This window comes from Chiroxiphia lanceolata, chromosome 1 (assembly GCF_009829145.1).
Source record: "Chiroxiphia lanceolata isolate bChiLan1 chromosome 1, bChiLan1.pri, whole genome shotgun sequence".
Lineage (NCBI taxonomy): Eukaryota > Metazoa > Chordata > Aves > Passeriformes > Pipridae > Chiroxiphia > Chiroxiphia lanceolata.
Genome location: NC_045637.1, coordinates 116,558,346 through 116,578,767, shown reverse-complemented (window position 1 = coordinate 116,578,767; position 20,422 = coordinate 116,558,346). Strand labels below are relative to the sequence as shown.

At 40.4% G+C, this 20,422-nt stretch overlaps 1 protein-coding gene and 1 long non-coding RNA gene across 3 annotated transcripts in view; one reads left to right on the top strand and one right to left on the bottom strand.

Annotated features, from left to right (window-relative positions):
• Positions 1–768: 768 nt before the first annotated feature.
• LOC116793225 lies at positions 769–1,841 on the bottom strand. Its single transcript, XR_004359406.1, has 2 exons — positions 1,777–1,841; positions 769–1,552 (listed from the first exon to the last, which is right to left on the bottom strand). It is a non-coding gene; the product is annotated as an uncharacterized LOC116793225 (long non-coding RNA).
• Positions 1,842–1,981: 140 nt separating this feature from the next.
• RARB (retinoic acid receptor beta) overlaps positions 1,982–20,422 on the top strand; it is a 328,318-nt gene continuing 309,877 nt past the window's right edge. Inside the window, exons 1-3 of one of the 2 annotated variants that reach the window (XM_032678227.1) lie at positions 1,982–2,030; positions 5,663–5,704; positions 10,728–10,823. The gene's annotated coding sequence lies outside the window, so the exon portion shown is untranslated. The remainder of the gene's footprint in view (positions 2,031–5,662; positions 5,705–10,727; positions 10,824–20,422) is intronic. The other variant, XM_032678229.1, reaches the window with a different exon arrangement.

Sequence of the window (20,422 nt, the reverse complement as noted above, 5' to 3'; positions counted from 1 at the left end):
GATGGCCCAGCTTTGTCAAAGACTCTGCACCCTGGCACTGAAATAAGCAATGTGGGAAAGGTGGCTTTAGGCATTTAAATAAGGCAAGAAAACAGTGCTGGAGCTTTGAAAACTGATTAAGCAAGTAGAATGCAGAGCTGAGTCACTCTGTATTTGTCTCTCCATGTGCATGTGTACATATATAGATACATATTTTTGTAAGCGTGCGTGTGTGTTCGAGTAAGGATATGAAAAAAAGAGGCATACAGTTCCAAAATCCACTGCAATAACGAATTGTGAGCTGAAGCTGTCACATCATATGAAACAGATCGAGAGAACACGTGAAGACGCACTCACAGATATTTTAGAACTTCTCTTCAGTGTTTCGCTCACATTTGGTAACATTTAAATCTGATATCCTTTATGTTTTTTTTTTTTTCCCTCTGAAACCGACATGAAGCAATGTTTGATGAAAATGCAAAAATTCTTGGCTGGCAAAATATTTTTTTTTTTATCTTCCAAAGTCATATCATGCAGATTCATGCAGTGGAAAAAATGCTGATGTTCTTATGAATAAAAGAAGGATTAGGAAGATTAAAATGCACATCATCGGACTCATTGAAAAAAGGCTCAAGTATGATATAGCTTTCTGCACAGCTTTGCCTTGAGGATCACAGCTGAAACTGTTCTTGTCTTTATTTTTGGGTAGTTCAGAGAGATGCTGGGTCCAGATCCCCCATACTGAGCTTTTCATAAAAGTTGCAGTAAAAAAGGACATTGCAAATAGAATGCTGCTGAGTGAATGATCAAATTTTATTTTATTTATTTATTTTTGTTATTACAGCCAGATGTTGCCTCAGGAAGTTGAAACAAGGAGTCAGGAACTGACAGTTTAATAATTAAATTGGGAAAGTTGGCAGGCCTCCTGTTACTTCCTCTAATACATAGCATCTATGAATGAAAGTGTGCAGTATCCCAGTGGCACTTCTTCCGAACTGGCTCATCTGTTACTGGGTAATGATTTTCTGTCGAGGCAACAGCAATGCACAGGGCCTATTACACCAGCTACATAAAGTTAAAAAGACATTATGAATAAAGCGTTCACTATGGCTTTTACCAACATTTCTACACAAGACTGCCTAACGCTGACATGTGTTTATTAACACTTAATAATGTTTACATAATTCTTCCTTGAGCTCATTACAGCTGTCAAAAATCTGAATAGAGGGTGTTTTTGCCTGTGTTTAACTCTTGAAGGCTTTGCAGTCCCTAAGCTGAGATAAGCAGCAGCAGAGAGGATGCTGAAGGCCCAACCGGTTGCTGTGCTGCCAGGGTGGAAGGCTTAGAGCCAGCTGCCCACCTGAACCTGAGCATCATTGCACCTTTCCTCCCTTTTTTGGGAGTTCTTCCCTAGCAGGTATTCTTAACGTTTCTCACTGCATGCTCTCGGGGCTGTCCGTCCGGCCCACACACTTGCGGAAGGCATGGAGAATCACTCCAGCTGTCAAGACAAGAGGAGGCACACCGGCACCGAAGGCACGACAAGCAGGTGCCAGCTTGGGCTGAGAGTTTGCTGGAAAAAAAACTTTATTCAGGGGCTGCGGGCAGAGCAGCTAAAACACAGAGCACTTGCAGGGTGAGGGTCCGTCCCGTGCCCCTGCCCTTTGCGCCGGGCGGGATGGGGGCCGGAGGGACGACTTCTCTGGCAGGGCGGGACCGTGATCCTACTCGACCTGACAACGGCCCGGGATCGGGGGACGAGCCCGTAGGGCCGCCGTGCCCTGTCCCGCCCCTCACCTGCCCCCGCCGCAGAGCCCCCGCGGGGTTTCCGAAGGGGATGCGCGGCGGGGATACCCCCGCTCCCCAGTTCCCAGCCCCGTGCGGGCGGGAAGGACCCCGCGCTCCCCCACACCCCGCGCGCGGCAAGGGGGCGCGCGAGCCGCCGGCGGCCCCGCCAGGGGGCGGGGCGGGGCGGGGCGGGGGGTCCGGGGCTGCCGCCGCGGCTGTCGGCGGCACTGGCGGGGCGGCGGCGGGAGCGGGAGGCTGCCGAGGTAAAGCGGGGATGGCGGCGGCCCGGCGGGGTCGCTTCCTTGCCTGCCGCGCCGCGTCCGGCGTGGGGGAGGCGGGAAGGGGAGTGGGGCGCGTTGCCGGCTGTCCCCTCTCGGGGGGGGGACACGCACGCCCCCCGCGCGTGTCCGTGTCCCCCACGCGGGGGCCGCGCTGCCCCGGGCTAGCTCCGAGCGGGTCAGAGCGAGGTGCCCGGGACGCTTCCCCCCGCGGCTCGGCGGGACGCGGGGCGGGCTGCGCTCGGCGTCGCGGTCGCTGTTTTGGGCTGCAGCCCGTGAGTGAGGCGGTGATGTGGCGGTAGCGCCCGGGCGCTCCGTACCTTCCTCTCGGCAGACAAAAGCGCGCCCCAGGCGCGCCGGGGACTGGTTTGGTAACCCGGGGCGCTGAACTGTGCTCGGGACCCTGCCAGCCCGGCACCCACTCTGCCGCCGGGGCTGCTTTCCTGCTGGGCGGCGTTGGCCGGAACGAGCGGCCGTTTTGGCGGAAAATAAAATAAAATAAAAAACAAACAAACAACTTGATGTTTACAAATGTGGCTAAAACAAGCCCATGGGACTCGGCAGCGCTTGCTGTGCAGAGTGGCTCGATGTGCGAGAGCAGAACCTTAGCGATGTGCGCCTTGTTAGTGAGATTCCTGCGCAGGGAGAGCCGCGGTGCCCGTCCATCAGCCGACTGCTCGCTTCAGCTCCCGGTAGTTCTGTGCCCCAGGAACTCGGGGAAGGGCCGGGAAGGCGTGCAGGGCGGCTCTCCTGCGCCTTTTCGAAGTGGAGTTCAGTTTTGCGGCTCCTCGCCTCGCCGAAGGATATTGTTGGGACGTGGTGGCAGGGAGCTGTGCGGCTGGAGCAGGGATTACTTCTGGGTGAGTGAGGCTGGCGGTGTGGAGGTCTGCGGGATCCCTTCTGCTGCCTGCCAGGGAGAGATCCATGGTTAGCAAATACAGTGTGAAGATTCGGCAGTGTGTGTGCGTGTCACAGGCGCTGATACAAGGAGGTAATAAGAGTGGCTGTTCGTGCATTTCTGATGTTTTCTAGTGGCATGTTATTGTTGTATGTAGAGTGACAGTTTAGTCAATTGAATCTGCGGCAGAATTTTTTTGGTTTGGATAGTGTTAATGTTCTGCCTTCTGCCGAGATTTAACACCATTTCAGCCAGCTAGGTGTAACAAAACAGAAAGGGCTAAATTATTGGCAATGAACGCAGTCTATGCTTTGAAGAGATCTGTAGTGTGGATTCTGAAAACAAAGAAGTTAATTGAGCAACATAAAATATTACTGTCCAAGGACTGTGCTGGATCCAAAGGTGACCACCAGGACAGTACAGCAGCAGCCCAAGGAGAGGAAATTCACTGAGACTGCTCTTCGGCTCTTTCTCTTGGAAGAGTTCTCATGAGGAAGTTTAGCAAGCATAGGTTAATTATATATGATGTTATGGCTGACTGAAGGAATTGGATACCTAGTGCAAAAGCCTGTGCATGTGGGAGAAGCTGATTTAAGGTAAAGTGGTGTCAGTGTAAATTTAGACTGGTTGTGTCATTGTGGTAAAGTTGCTATGTGGACATCACTTGTTTGCAGTTCTGGTTATGTCATTTGGGAAGAGTTGGAAGCAAAACTGAATAAAAAACATCGCTCTTAAAATAAAAGCATTGGGAGTTGGTGCGTGCTTTGTTTTTCAATCAAGAAAGTTGGTTTTGATTTAAAATATTAATTAAATCATTCCTTTATGAACCAAGCTCTGGGTAAGAGCTTGATGTGTCAGCATCTGCCTGTGTCTGTTTTAATGATCAGAGAAGGTTGATCCTCCGTTTTTTATGTGGGTCAGCTTCCAGTAAAATACGCTTTGCTAGATGAAGGGTTGCAGGATTTGTCCTTGTATTAGTAGTGTCATAGTGTTAGTAAATGAGAGTGCCTCAACCTGAGTTGTCATTATTTTGTGGCTAAGTGTGCTGGTGAAGAATGCAAAGTGGCTTCCCAGCAGATGGTCGCACTTTGGGGTATCTTGCTTCTCTTCTGCACCTTCTTGCAGAGCTGAGGGGTCTTGCAATGCTCTTGAATTCTCAGGCTAATTCACCCTAAAATACCTAAGTATGGTAAAGTGCCTCTGTTACATGTGAAATTTGGGTTCTCTCTAGGTAGAAGGAGTGGCACCACCAGGAACTGTTTTTTGGTTTTCTGCTGAGATAATTTTGTCTGTGTCTGTAGTAAAAGTGATTTACTGATAGAGCTTGCTTTGGGGGTAATGCGTCTCTAGTGTGGGCAAGATGTAGAAAGCTCAGAATTCTCACTTATCTCACATAGAATGAATTATTCTAGCAAATTCCTAATCATGAAGTGCCCACAGGTGTGTACAGTTAAGAATTCGAGCCAGGTGTGTCTGAAAGGGATCATCCATTTTCACACTTCTGTCAATATGGATATGGTGGGTAAGCAGCATAAACAAAGTCCCCATTGACTTCTGTGGATATACACCTGTAAGATCAATGTTCCAAGGAGTTTAAACCAGGGTGGCATTCTCCTAGTAGGTGATACAAGCAGTGATTAAAAAAACTACCACTCCTCAGTAGGATAAAATACCACTCCTCAGTAGGATAAAATACAAAGTCCAGCCAGTGTCATCCAGCTGTTGCGAGCAGTTAATGTGCTTTTTTTAGAGTGAAAGTTTCTCCTAACCCTTCTTAGCTAGGAGTAACTTTATGCACAAGATTTTAATATCTTCTTGCCTGTTTTTATAACCTGTTGTTTCAGTAATATCTTGTAGCACTGAACTCTGTAAGTTATCTGCATTAAATCTGTTGTCTTTAAATGTCATCAACTCTCTCCTTGTTTATCTATTAGGGGGAGACAGTAGTTATTGAAATTCCCTAATACAGCTTAGCTGATCTTAATTATAATAATGGAGTTCATTACAATGACTATTGCAAGTAGAAAATATTGTTAAAGCTTAGGCAAGATATCGGGGAGAAATTATGCCCAATTTCTTCTTATTTGTAGGTTGTGTTCTAATTAAATATTCAATATTCTAGGAAACAATCTTTTAGTTCCAAGACACTGTTGAAATGTCAGTTAAATTTCCCTCCCTCAAAGCAGTGTGCAGTATTCCGTTTGCTACAATACTTGGAAATCTTTAAGACTTAAAGAGTCATTAAACTTTTCATTCTCTGTAGTCTATAGTTGAGTTTGTATTCAAGGTAGATAGATTGGTAAATGCTGAACATGTAGGAAGTACAGACATAAGAAAATATAATTAGGCCTCCTGTGAAAAAGCCAAACAAAATATAAGAAAGTGTAAAGAATTTACAGAATAAACATTTACCTATAAGGAATGTGTTGGTTTTTTTTTTTTTTTAGGAGCTACTGATATTATTGAAAGAAAGAAAGAACTTCATTTTATTAAATACTTATTCAGTTTGTTGAAGTAATACTTTGTAGATTTTGGATTTATTTTCTACACTAGCCAAGCTTTTCTCTACTGTTCACCTCCTCCTTTTATCCTCACACAGTGAGCTTATTATTATTAGTCTTGGTTACAGACATATGTATTTTTGTAGAACTTTACAGCAAGTCTGTAGGGCATCAGACCCTATCATATCACATGTCTAACTTATAACTTTATTTTTCAGCAATTATAGCAAGTCTGCTGCTCAGATCAGAATTAAAATTATGTAAGTATAATTAATATATGCCAATATGACTGAAATTATGAAATGCCTTTGAGCTCATTCAGGTTTTCTTTTCTCTAGTTTTTTTTTTATTATTATTATTTTTGGTTTTAATATGGAGTGCAAGCTGTTGCTAATTAGCATAGCACTGTGGAGGTGGTCTCTATGTAAGCTAAATGGAGAGGATAGGATGAAGGGGGGGGGGAAAACCAAACTTGGAGACGTAAAAGTGCCAGTCTTGGAGGTGTTAAAAAGCTTGGCACATAGAGTGAGTTTTGTTCTTTTTGTTAGACAAGTGATGGCAAGGTCAGGTGTAAAACTTCAGAGCTGAGTTGAATCCTGTGCCAATGTGTATGTTCGTGCTGGGTACAGGAAAGGGCCTCTCTCTTGACGGGCACTAGTTTCTCTTTTGCTTCTTGTGCAGTGCTACAATGTCTCCGGCTTAGTGGGCTGGAGTGGGGAGTTTTTGGATGGCGCGGGCTGGGTGCACACATATTTCTAGAGTTGCAGCAGGCTCACTGAAGTGGTGCCACTAACATATGACAACTCTGGTGCGTTTGCCATGGCTTTCCTCTCGTGAATGCAGAATATTTGCAGACACTGTTGTTTGCTACTGTACTTAAATCGCTGAAGGCATATTTGCTTCAGGTATGTGTATGATATGCACAAGTCTGCTTACAGTGTACACAAACAAATGTTCACGTGTGTTTATGTGCATAAATATTTCCATGCCTATTTCTCAATGTTAATACATCTTTCATTCTTGGGTGGAACTTCTGCATCTGCTAAGGGGACAGGTTTTGAACTTGCACAGCATAATCTTATGGTCTGGGCTGCTGATTATTGTTGGAGTACTTGGCAGTCATGATTCTGGAGGTTTTTGCTTTTATCTAGGCAGATATGAAAAAGCTGCTCCCTGCGGCAGCAATATGTAGCAAATAGAAGACAAGCTTTAAATAAATGATAAATAGAATCTTTATTAAACCCATTCTTGCATATGGGGAACATACTATGAAGCTCTATGGAAAGCTGTCTTCCTTGGGTCTCTGAACGAAACCTGATTCGCTCCCTGTGAGGCCATGCTTTGTGCTGCCAGGCAAGGAAGAATGCTCTCAGTATCTCAGTGCAGGTAACAGATCTTCCTTTTCTCACGTATCCTTCATCTTGTATCTGTTTTGACCTATATCTAGATTCTGTAAAAACGCTTTGGAATTAATGCTGTTGAGAGAGTGGCATGTACCACCCCTTTCATCAAAGTAAAACAGAGCACCCTATCTCAAAATAATGATTAGAAACTGTATTTCTTTGAGAAGGTGTTCTAACCCATTGAGTTGGTACATGCAAATATGTTAGCATTAGATACTATTTGGAAATTTAATTTAACAAAAATCTTACACATAACTAATAAAAGTGATCCTGCTGTTTAAAGCTTTCAATCTGTGGTTCAAAGGAAAGTCAAAGGAAGCTACACATAACGTCTTTTATTTTTCTGGGGTCAACTGCAAGAAGTTGTTTAGCTACATTCTAAACCACATTAAATTTTCTTTAAATGTTGATATTTTTTTAATTTGGACGCTGCAAAAAGCACTGTCCCAGAGTGTTTAGGTGGTTTGAGATGCCGATCATGAAGCGGTGCATTACCCTCTTGAATACTTTATGCTGCTTCTCTGAAGAAGCTTCGTCCTCAGAAGAACTTGTTTTGGGATCAGAAAGTAAAGTAGTCAATGGTCTTCTCGATGTCAGAGGACCCACAAAGCAATGTTGTTTGCTCAGGGTGAAATATGTGAAAGGCTTTGTTACATTTTCATAGATAGTTTAAAGAGTTTTAACTTGGAGCAGCCACCTTGTTTCAGCTGGCACCTGGAGTACATGGCATGCAAGGAGATACTGAGGGACCTGAGTTTACCCAGGCTGGAGATGAGAAGCTGAAGGTGAATTGTTGCCTTGCATTTCCTAATGGGCTGTTTTGGACCAGAGAGCAATGCTCTTCTCTGAGGTGTACAGAGAAAGGGTGAAGTGCAGTCGTCACATATAGAAATGGAGAAATTCTGTCTGGGCATAAGGAAAAAAAAAGAACAACCAAACAATCAAAATGCTTAAATTGTGACCTGAGGTCTTTGGAGGTTGCAAGATTTCCCCTTGGAGATTTAGAAACTTGATAAGGCTCTGAAGAACTTGTTCTAACTTTGAAAACAGCACTGCTTTGACTAGGAATTGGAGGACATGGCCTCCAGAGGTCCTTTTCAGCCTAAATTATTCTGATTCTGGGAGAAGATTTCCCACAGAAAAACTAAGCACTGTAAGAGTTATGCTAAATAGCCTTTTAAATTATATTCTTAGAAGCGAAGAGCTGTTTGTCTGTGGGATCAGAGGAACCCTTTGTGTGGTACTCATGGCCAAGATAATTTAGAATTAATATGATTTTCTAAAGAGCACGTGCAAAGGAACAAGTTTAAGTTGTTGAACAAAGTACTTCAGCACTGTGCTCCTGCCTTGGCTAGTCACAGTCTTGCTGCTGTGTGCTGAGAATAGCTCTGACATGTAAATGTGATGCATGTTAAGTGGTAGTCTTTGCTGGACTTGGCTGCAGTTACTGTAGGTGAGTTCTTTGCAAGTCTGGGAAGCTATGTAACATACTAAATTTGAAATCACTCTTATGGTAAAAAACTAATAGTGGTTTGTGGTGGGGTTTTTTTTTGGTTTTTTTTTTGTTTTTTGTTTTTTGTCAGAATGGCTACTGAAGCTAAGATTGATTGTTGACATGTCCTTTGTACCTGATGTGATTAGAGTACTCTTTGTTGATGGACTCACTCACCATGGCATCATGTTTGACCGTTTGTTCTTTGTAGTGTACAACTTGAATTTAAGATGTTTTTATCAAAGAGTCCTTTTGTATTTCTCAGAGCTAACTTTGTGTGAAGTTCAACAAAATACCAGTCCTACTTGTCTTGGGCATCTGTGTGAGGTCTTCGTGATGTCACCAGAAATCCCCACAGATTTGGCCTTAACTTTTCCCTTGAGTTGGCAATGACCAAATAATGTGTGTTACATGAATTGTTTTTCTGCCAGCATTATTCATTCAAACAGTATCTCACTGAAATGGAGTGAACTTTATATGTTGATGCCTCTATGTTCAAATTGGAAAATTCAGTAGTGGAGAACAAGTTGTACTTGTTATCCTGTATCCATGTGTGAGACATATATGTATATATGCATGCAGATGTGGTTACTTGTAGGAGAAGGAGGAAGGAATGTATCAAGAATAGTGCCCTTGCTTCTCCTCCAAACAGATAGGTTCTGGGGTTTTTTCGCAAATGATATTAAATGCCTTTTACCAGTACTTGAGTTAGATATGCTAGCTGTAATTCAAGCCTAAAGTTAAGACTCTTGTTCAGCTTTTCAGAAAGACTGTTGGAGACAGTATCTATCTAATCAGCAGCAGTGTAAGTAGATATTATCAATTTTCTCTGGGGAACAGATTGAGTGTGGCCTTTCTGCAGAGGTACAAGGGGCTTGTATAAAAGACTGAATGATTGCTGTTGGTGCTCTGTAGGATGCACAGACTTCAGAGGCTTTTCTCTCCAGGGGCTGCCTACCTGTTCAGGCCACAGGATGGGCGTTGAGGAGGCTCATTAAGGAAAGTAAGCTGTTGCTCAAAAGAGTATCATGCAGGAGATATGCTATCTTGTACTCCCTGCAGGGAAGGGAAGCTACAGTTTTTTACTGTGCTCCTTACATTCCTTCAGCCCCACTTTTATCTTTAGTATTCTTAACTGTATATATATATATATACATGTTTGTTTGTTTGTTTTAATTTTAACATTGAGGTTCAAGCTTTTCAACTCTAAGTCAGACTTCCAAAAGGACCTGAGAGTGATTTAGTAATCAGGAGATATTAGAAACTTGGAATGCCTTTTAACTGCTCTATGTATTTAAATCATACTAAGCATATATTTTCCCACATTGTATACAGATTAAAGGAAAATAAGATTCCATTAATTTTCAAATGAAAGCTGAAATGAGTTGTTGAGGAAGCATAAGAAAAAGGGCAAATATCACTAGATTCAGATGAGAAATCTAGGAGCAGCTCTATAGATTCTAATAAGTGCCATATGGAAACAGAATATATACAAAATCGGGCTGGGTTTTTGGTTACATTGTACAATGAATTTTAACAATGTTAAATGTCTATCTTTGATTTAGAGTATTTCCTTATTTGGGAAGCCAGTAGGGAAGTGTTTTCAAAGTAATATTATGAGTACTCAGGACTGGACAGACAGAGCACTTTTTTAGTTTTAACACTCATTGTTTTGTAGTGCTACTGATGGGAGAGAGAAAAATTATCTTTTTTGGCTGAGGTTTCTGCACTCTGGTAGAATCTGTGGCAGTTCTCTGCTGAAAATTAGGAAAGGCAGTACAGAGCAATTCCTTTCATTTTTCTCTCTTCCCCTCTTGACTACTTTCTCTCTTGTCCTGCTTTTCTTGTTGGGCAGGAATGGGTTGACAGTGCCCAGTTAGATCAAAATGATTGGTAGAGGCCATGTTACTGAAATCACATTTCCTGTTCTTAAAAAGGGGGTAGAATTTTCTTGTGTTGATGGTTCAGATGCAAAGGTGTTGCAGCTTCGTTCAAAGTTAAGTTGGGTAAACTGGGGGAAGTTAATTGCATGTGCTTGGTGATGATGTAAACACCGTTGACTGTCCCTGGAATTCCTTTGGGTGCTCACAGGGAATTTTGGCATAGACAACTATTTCTTCCTTCAGATGAAACTGAGGAGGAGGTCAGTGTTGCAACTGAGGGGTGGGAAAAGGAAGAAAGGAAGCACACCGTGAACCTGAGACACCACATTCAGAGACTTTAGTGAAGAAATGGTCTGGTTTTGATTTCTAATTTGTGGATATCGGAAATAACATTAAGATCCTCTGATTTTGCCCTGAGAATCATTGTTCTGGTGCTGAGTATGTTTGCCTTACTCCTTCAGAAGTAACTGCTCTTTGTAACTGCTCTTTCCCTGTATTCTTCCAGGATGTCAAACTGGCTTAGGTCCATGAAGACTATGCTGATATCAAGCTCCATCTGACTTGCTTCCAGTTCTCAGGAGCAAAGGTACAGTTAACAGGGGTAAGTTAAAATCCACTTACAGAACCCTCTGAAGGAAATGAAGACTTTAATTAGCACCCTCTCCTTTGCATGGCAATCTCTGGTACATTTCTCCTCTCCAAGTTGCTTGGTCTATAACAGCAGGCTATCAGCAATAGAGAAAGGGAAATCCAAGAGTGAAGTCACTTTGAAACTATAGTGAAAAGTTAATGAATAGGGCACTTACAGGACAAATACCGATGCAGGCTGTGTGTGTCAGGAAAGCACTTTGAAAGTGAAAAGTGTCCCCTTGTTTGTTTGTTCTCCTTTTAACTGATGTCTTTGAAAATCCACTTGGAATCACACTTGAACTACCATGATAAAATAAGTTTTCATTAGATAAAGTTGAAATAATACACATTTAGCAATTGTGAGTGTTGCTGGAAATAGGAAACCCATGTAGCAATGAACACAAATTCCTGTTTTTTGTTTCATCCTAAGGGCAAAGTACCCTTGATGCAAAGCCCAGGGGACCTATATTGTCATTAGCAGATGGAGGGGGACATTAATCTTCTACCCACAAATCTGCCCCGGCACATAAAGCAGGGAGCGTCTGTTGTGAGGATTGCTAGAGGTTGTATTAAACATGATAGTTTATAATCACAATGCTAGCCACTCTTTCTGTTCATTGCTGTGTTTTCTTGGTACTCTGTGTCTCTGGATTTCACTTTTTCTATCTATGTATAATAGAGAGTGACAGTATTTCTTCTTTTTGAAGTGCTGGCAGAAGTTTCTTCCAACACTCTTAAAATCTCTCTTGCTGTAAGCGCTAGAGTAAGTTAGGATATACTTTAAGTGCTTTTTTGTGCATAGGGAGAAATGTATGATTTTTCTGTGTCATTCAGTCTTTCTCGTTTGGCAGTCAGCTAGGAGACAGGCATGGTTAATGAGGTATCTCAGCAACGCATTTTTATGGGAGTATGGTTAAAGTTAGTAGTATGTCCAGTCTCCAAACTGCCTAGTGAGCGTTCTGTATTTGGAAACAAATGCCAGCTGGCAGTGGTTAAGGAGTGCATGCTTATTCTGCTCATGATAGCCAAAACATGCTCCCTGCTGTGTGCTTTTGGCAGCTTTGCACTGGCAATATGTCTAAAGTGCCACTTGCATGTCCTCCTTTCCTACTCCTAACCGTGTCCTGTAAGGCATGATTTAGCCTAAATAAAAGTGTGCCTCTGCTAGACTTAGTAATGTATGGAAAGAAAGAGTGTGCTTGTTTTCAAAAATCAAAGTCTTTCTGAAATACCTGGAGTACATTATTTCTACAGTGGAAATAAAAAAATAAATATGTCTTCCTATAGTTGGTGGCAAATTGACCCTACATTTCTGAAGATCTGATGATTTTTGTGACACCAATTTGTAGGCAAACTACACTTCAAATTTTGTATAACTTATTCTCAGTGAGAGCTCTTGTTGATTTGAAGCTCTAACTCTACTTATCTGGTCAATGTATTAATTACACTGGTGGTCATATTAATTGTATTAATTTGTGGTGTGAGCGTATCACCACAGCTTTCTTTTTGTTGAATTGTTTTAAGTCAATAAACATATTAAGTGTTACATTTTATTGAAAAGATACTTTATATGCAGGCAGACTGACTTTTACAGTCAAGTGTTGCGAATAATAGAATAGTTTGAGTTGGAAAGGACCTTTAAAGGTCATCTAGTCCATGTGCTTAGTTGAATTATTTGAAGCAGTTCATGAGTTATGGTACATTGGATACAAGTTCTTAAGGATCTTCAGGTAAATAAATCCAGTCTACGTTTCTTTGTCATTTGTTTCTTTAGTAACAGTATAGCAGGTTAAAAAAACCACGGTTTGACAAAAAAGGCAAACAAAACACTGAAGATTTTCAATGCAATACTCAAACAACTACATTTAAGGTCAAGTCAAATGTAGGGTAAGCAAGATGTGCTTATGACTTGGATTTAGAATTTCTTTCAGTTGGTCTCTCACCTCCTTTGTTTGTAGCAGATCTCAATATTAGAGAAGATGATAATTCTCAAACAATGAAAATACCTTTTTCTTTTCTAAATCAATGTAATTAAGATTTAAGTTCTTAATCTTAAGATACGGATATGTTAAAGAAATGAAAATCTAAAAATCAGGCTATCTTTTCCAAACTGGGTTCCTCAGGAAAAAGGGGTCACCTTGACAAAATTGCTAGCTTCCCAAATCTGGGATCACACAACCACTAAAGAAGGGAAGGAATACTATCTTTTGCAAAGTGCTAGATTTTCAGTTACCGTGCTTCCACTTATCTGCTGAAGCCTACCTGCAGTAGCTGATTTAATGCTCCTGTTGCCCACTCTGCTTTCACAACAAGCACAATCTGCATTTCCCAGAAAGGAGGTAAAAAAAGAGGGTGTTACTGTGACCCTTTCCTCAAACCCCTAAGCTTACCTCAGCAGCCTGATATCACTGTCACACAGATTTTTTTCTCTCTCTAGCAAGAAGAACTCAATTCAGTTGCTTTTAACAACTGATCTAAAATAGTGCAGGTTTTCTTGTAAGTACTTTGTCACATCCATCATCCAGCTATATCCTGGATATTCAAGGGCATGGACACCTTTGTTAGGGTACCTGAATGGTTTCATCATTGTCTGTGCTGTGGTGGAGTTGAGAATCAAATCTTGCTGTGATCTGTGTTGTCAAAGCACTGCTGCACATTGGTTAACGCATTCATGCTCTGAAAAAGCCTTGGGTATGTCGTGCAAAAAAGGTATTTTAGAAAGTAGGTTGCAAAATCAAACCCTCGAAAGTTGTGAAATGTCAGATTTATGTTATTTTCTTCTGTGCCTGTAATTGATGCAGAAATATAGATATTGCAACTTCAATTTGATCACATCCTAATTGGATAACTTATGTTAAAAAAATGTGTGGCATGGCCGTGTACTTTGTAAATAGCACAGTACCATTTCTGTAGGAGGGAGAACAGTATTCACAGAAGAATGATTATAGAGTTTGGTGCTAAGTTATTATGTACATGTAGAAGATAAACAGAATCCGTTCATCAGACTTCAAATTCCATGTCAGCTAAATATATTTGCATTACATAAAGTTTGTGCAACACAACTGTTTTCAGTGAAATTTCTCCCATTTATGCTGGTGTTGAATTCTGCCTCTAGTCAAAAAGAACTTTTAGAAAAAGTTCTGCCAACACAGTTTGTCTCGGAACAGCTTTGAGGCTTGCCAGCAGTGTTATTTCTTTTGAGTTGTAGGAGCAGCTCTAGTTACATGCCAAAATATGGTCTTATTTTTAAACTGAAAAATAAATGAAACCTATGTAGAAATGGAAACTTCATTGAATGCCAAATTCTGACCACGTTACTCCCATTGGAACCACTAGGACCAATTTTGCAATCTACTCTGTCTTTATAGCATTAAGAGTTATTTCGCAATGTGGGAAATACTGGAAGAAATGAGTGTAAAAAAGGCAGGAAATCTGCCAATGTCCATGTCTTTTTTAAAAAAGTAGTTATAACTTACTTGCTGAGATATGTTTTATGCAGATACCAAATTTAACCAGATTTAAGTTATGGCCAGCCAGCTTCCATTTCAAAAGTGCTATTCTGTAGAGAAGAGGCAGACCAAAAAAATTGGGCAACTAAATATTTTCAAAATAATCATAATTACATTATTTTTGTCTGTTTTTTCAGTATGGTAAGACGTAGGAGCTTGGAGGCTCTGTCAGTCTTCTTTTCTTTCCATTTTCTTTAATTTTTAAAGTGTTTGTCCAATGACCAAAGCAGAATTTTAAAGTTAGTTCCAGTAAGATGGGGGTTAAAACAGATGGAGGGGGTTGGGAAGGAGAAATACAGTATTCGAGAAGTGATTGGTTTACTCTAGGAGTACTTTACTCATATACTAACCCTGGTAAGAAAAGGCCCAGGTGTTTTGCCTCCAGCAGTGTGAAAGCACTCAAATCCATTGAGGGCTTTGAGAAGAGGCTCTAGTGATTTTGGACAGTTGTTGACTTTCAGCTTGTGTGAAAAAGACAGAACAGGTATGTTATCTCACCATTCCCCAATAAAAAGGAGGCAAAAAATTATGTTATTAATGCAGAAGACTTCCTGAGTGTTGTATCTGGAGTCTTAACTTGGTCTTGAGCTTAAGTGTTCAGAGCAGTTGCCAGAGGTAAGTATAATTGAGCTGAACTCTGCAAGTATGAGAAAGCAGTTGCCATTCTAGCATTTTGAAAGCATATTCAGCCAGATAGTACAGATCAGAAAAAAATCTAGTAAAACCTGAAATGTTCACTTGTTTTGACAACTGAACAGTTGTTCTCAATGCATCACCAGGCAGCTGTGGTCCTGCTGTCCCTGACTGAAGGATAGTATATTGCTTAGCACAACCCTCTGTGCACTTGACAGTAAGTTGTTTGTAGATCAGTGTAGCTGAGCAGTGTTATAGTGACATTCAAGGTTTTTATAGTGACATTCAAGATTTTTATCATCACTTCTCAGTGATGATTTGTAAAGAGCATTATTAGCAGTGTACCTGATAGGGTAGCGTTCGAGGGTGAAGTTGATAATTCATAGGATTACAAAACAGGGGCCGATCTGATGGGCTGCCCTTCCAAACCTGTTGTTTCCTGGTACCAAACCTCTGATCAGTTTGTAATCTGCAGAGCAAAAGCTCTTATTTGAGGAACTGAATTCACCTTGGGCGATGCACAGTCCTTCTTAGAAATGGAAAATGGGCATGATGGATATATGTTCTGAGCAGATAGCCCCTTCGCTCAGGTAGCAAGTTGTAAACATAGGCTTTTTGTTTTGTACGTTTACACCACTTTCGGGATGGAATCGTTGTACTGCTTCTACTTGAAATTGTCTAATATTTGCTACTTTTTTCTCAATTCATAATATGGATCTTCATTTTGTACCTAAAGGGAATTAATAATAGTCTTCTGTAGGCTTTCTGGCAGGACATGGTCAGCCCTAGGGATCCTTGACTGTAGTAATCTCATTGACGGAAGATGTAACTTGCCATAAATTGGATTTCCTTTTTCTGAAGCCTGAAATGACCAGTATCTATGAGTTTTAGAAAGAAGATGAAGATTCAGGATGTAAAAAGGCAGTTAGAGACTAAGCTGTAACTGGAGACTTACCGGATTTGGCGCATAACTCGTATTTGTACCTTTACAAAGCTTAATTTTTACTTGGTGTATATGGTGGTGTTGAAGGAGGTGGCAAAGAAGCTACTTTCTACTACCTGGTTCTGTAATTATAAATATACTGACTTTGGTATAAGAAACATCAGACAATAAGTCTTGGTGATGGTTAAGTTAATTCACTTTCAGAAGTTCAATAATTCATCTGAGAAGTGTCAGCAGCTGGGTCTTGTTAATGGTAAGCCTTTCATTTCTGTTAAATCAATTGTGAATAATAGGATCCTTCAGAGAAAAATGATGAAGTAAGCATTGATTTCCAAATTGGGTGTCTGATATTGGAGCATTAATAAAATCTAGAGCAAGCAGGCAACTAGGACCTCATACACTCTTATCACCTAAGCAGTAATCAGAGAAAATCAATATTTTTTTTTTGTATGGTGCTAGATCTGTTAACATTTCATTTGTCATCATTCATCATTGTGTCTATAATTTCATTTTGATAATTGCTTAAATTTTGGGGGGCTTAATAGTATGCATTGAATCGAGCATCTACTGTCACGCTTTTGTGAAACAGATGTGGCATTGCCATATTGTCTATTGTTTTCTAGCTGTCTATCTTGCTATTTTTGGACTATTAAAGCAATGGTCAAAGTAAATTCCATGTATTTTCAAATGAGATCAAATTTTCTTAAACGAGTTCCATTTAGACTTCCTGGAGTCCTCTGTTATTCTCTTTTTCTAACCTATGAGGAGCTGTGTTGCTTGTTTCTATGTAGTTTCATTCAGTTTCACAGGAGTGTTATGAACATCTCCAATAACGATGGTAAAACTCTGTCAAAGAGGAACAGTTGTAGAGAATATCTTCAGAACAGTCAGATTGAGGGTATGGCTTCCTCTGCAACATCTAGCTTGGATTGTTGTTCTCCAACTACAGCTTCTGGCTCTGCACAGTTTGTTCCAGCCTGTCTTGTACTGTTGAAGAGGGCTGTGGCTGTCTGGATGTGTCAGGGAAGCAGACTGATGCTGACATGGCTGCATTGTGGCCTTTGATGGCTTTAATACAGAGGACCAAATTTTGGTGACAGCAGCATTAGAGAGTGATCTGAGAGGGAGTAGTTGATGGTAATACATCCCACCAAGCCATTTGTGGGTGGGATACCTGCATGCCTTGTACTTCTGGTCTCAGAGTCAGTCAGGTTTTGTATTGCAGTGTGAAGGTTACAGACTTGTGAGTGTGGGATTTAATTTGTTAATTGTTTTTAATAGCATTTGAAGACTGGGTTCAGTGGATTTTTAGAGCTGCTATGTGCCACTATTGTGCTTACCAGTGATCCCATTTTGTTTAAAACTGTATTGATTTCATATGGAAACCCACATACAATAAAATCTGCTTCCTGTTGAAGTCAATGGCAGTTGAGGCTAAAACTGGACCATGATTTGGCCCATAAAGCATAGCAAGAAAATTTAACAGTTATAATAAAACTCTTAAGGCAAATAAAATGTTCTAGCAGGTGTTCATAAATGTGCTTTATGCTCATAGACTCTGTTAAATGCTAATACTAAGGTCCTGCAGAAACTGCACATAAGGACTGAGTGAAGGAAGCAAATGTCTGTTAAATGTGCTGTGCAATATTGTAGCAAAGGTGGGTGGCAGTGCAATGCCATGCTACCTATTAGACTGAAATATGAAAGCTATTAGAGATTCTGCTGAATTTTCATTTTGTGAGGGAGTAGTTTTCAAGTGAGAACATACCGTATAAAAAAGCCATGTGTTGTGCAAAACTAGAAGCATCTTTGTCAGTGTATGCAGTTTTCTTCGAGGTATGCAGTGCTTATTAAGGACAACTGCTAACATACTGTATTAACAATAAATTTAAAATAAGACAATACTTATGAGGAAAATAATAGCTGAGAAGCAGCTTTATTTTTTGCATATTTCATTTTTCTTGAATTATTTTCTTTTCATATTTCTTGAATTATTTCCGCCTGTGGTCCTTAGATGAACCCACAGGCAGAAGTCCTATCATGACCTAAAATATGTTTTGAGGATAATGGGTGTTGGCAGGATTTTATATTTAGATCTCTGTCTTATGCTAACTCTTTTTTTTTTTTTTTTTAATTTATTTATTCCATCACTTCACTATCAAAGCACAATGAGGTCCATTTTAGATTTCCAGGAGCTTTCTGGCCTTCCTCCTTTCTGTCTTCTAGGGGAAGCATGTGTTGACTTTTTCAGTAGGTTTTGCAGCATGCTTTGAAAGCTGATGGCTTGTACTGGCTTGTTTTCTTCTAGTACTTAATTTCATTAGGATTCGAGTCAAACTCATGGGACAAAAATTACCTGTGTGTACTCGAGTCACTTGGTACAATGACACCATGAATGCGGAAGTCATTGTTAGAATATGTTTTATTGGTGTTTGAGTAATTGAGTGAGTTATTGTGTCATCAATATTCAGTTATTGTGTTGCAGGATAGAAGCAATCACATTAGAAAGATACTCTTTCACAGTTAACTTCTGAATTTTCTGTGCCAGAGAAGAATGCATTAGCTTGGAAAACAATAAGATAGAGGAGTGAGGGTAGGGCTTTCACGACGTTTAGATCTACCAAGTTACAAGTATCACAGCCATTCTTGTAGTGCACGCCTCTGTTGGAATGCCCATATAATGTCAGAAAGAGACTTCCACTGTTGCTTTGGTCTTGTCCTCGAGTGTTTGGTTTGTTTTTTTTTAGCGAATGGGAGCAGGGTTATCTCTGGAAAACTTGTTTTGTTCTACCTTGTAAAAAGGATTGACTCATGCACTTACACAGTGAGTTCTCATCACTTGCTTTCTCAACAAAATCACAGGGACCTCTTTCTCCTCTGTAGCAGTACTGCACTAGTGTACTTAAGGATTTCAAAAGCAAGGCTGGTGGTCATCATCAGCCAGCAGGTTGGGAGCTTCCACATATAGTAAAGTGTCTTTTCTTTCAATCCTTCTAAGACAAGGATACCTAATAGAGAAGGAGGGTGGGAAAAGACTAGAAAATTTTTAATCGAGTGGAAAGTATGTCTGTACTTCTCTTGTAAGTTGTGGCACTTCTAGTATGACAACAATAGTGATATTCATGCAGAACTTTAAATGCCTTCAGTACATTACAAATGCATTGTGTGATAATTAAATGTTAATTGAGGCCATTATTAGATGAGTAGACTATTTATATAGCAAAGTTATTTGAAGTAATGAGCCATGAATGAATTTTGTTTATTAACTTCCCCTGTGTTCGTTCTTCTATATCTTGTCTTATCACAGAGAAGGATTTTTAAAATAGAAGGCTCTCCAATGACATAAAGACCTGCAATATATAAGGTGTGTTACCTATAAATAGTGTGTTTTGTTGATTTCAAGAAATAAGCAGAATACAATCAAGACCTGTGGAAGATGGAGCTTTTAGGTGAATTTCTACCTGAGGAAAAAATAAAAAGACAGAAAGAAAGGATATTTTTTTCCTCTTTTAAAACTTGCACAACTCAGGTACTTAAATGGTCTTTCCCATTTTAAGGATGAGAAACTAGGGAAAGAAAAGTTATTTACTTTGCCTGGAATTATGAAGGGAAGTCTGGCAGACACGGAAATTAAATTGAGATCCTCTAAATGTCAGGCCAGCTCCATAACTACCAAAATATCCTTCCTTTTTTTTTTTCTTTTTTTTTTCTAAAACGTCTGTCAGAAATGTATAGTAAAGTTTGATTTTGTAGGATTTCCATAGGTCAACTGCTATGTGGCCTCCAGGGTGTGAATATCCACAAAAAAAATTCTTCACCCTTTGAATTTGAGAGTACTGTATCTGTTATTAAATCTGAAAAAGAGACTGTCCCAAGCCAACATACTTGTAATAATATTTTGGATTTCATTCTCTAATTGTTTAATGGAATTAATATGAATATTTTAGCTGTACAGTTGGACAGCTGCAGCAGGATGTGATTTAACCAGGACACTGACTCTTCTTTCAACACATTCTGGCAAACTTTACAATATGCAATATTATAAAAGTCCCATTTATCTGTCATGTAGCTTTCATACACTTCCTTCGTTCGCAGTTATTTATCTTTTTTCTTTTTTAAAGCCAAATTGAAATTGCTCCTCAGTTCTTGGCTATGATAAAATGCCGTGCAAGGCAAAAGCCTTCAAGAGGTTTCACTCTCATGAAAGATGCTGGGACTTTGCATAAGCGGTGGTTACCTGACAAGCTGCAGCACTAAGCTGTGCAGTGTGTAGCTCTACCACCCTACTACCCGTATGTTCATCACATCTTGTCACGGTTTCTAACACATGCTGAGAGACCATTTTTGCAGTTCATTCTTTTGCTTGTTGGATCCAAACTCTGTTTCAAATACTTTTGTTCAAGTAAGGAAAACATGGAATCATATAAGTGTTTGAATTGGAAGGGACTTTAAAGATCATCTGGTCCCGATCCCCTGTCATGGGCA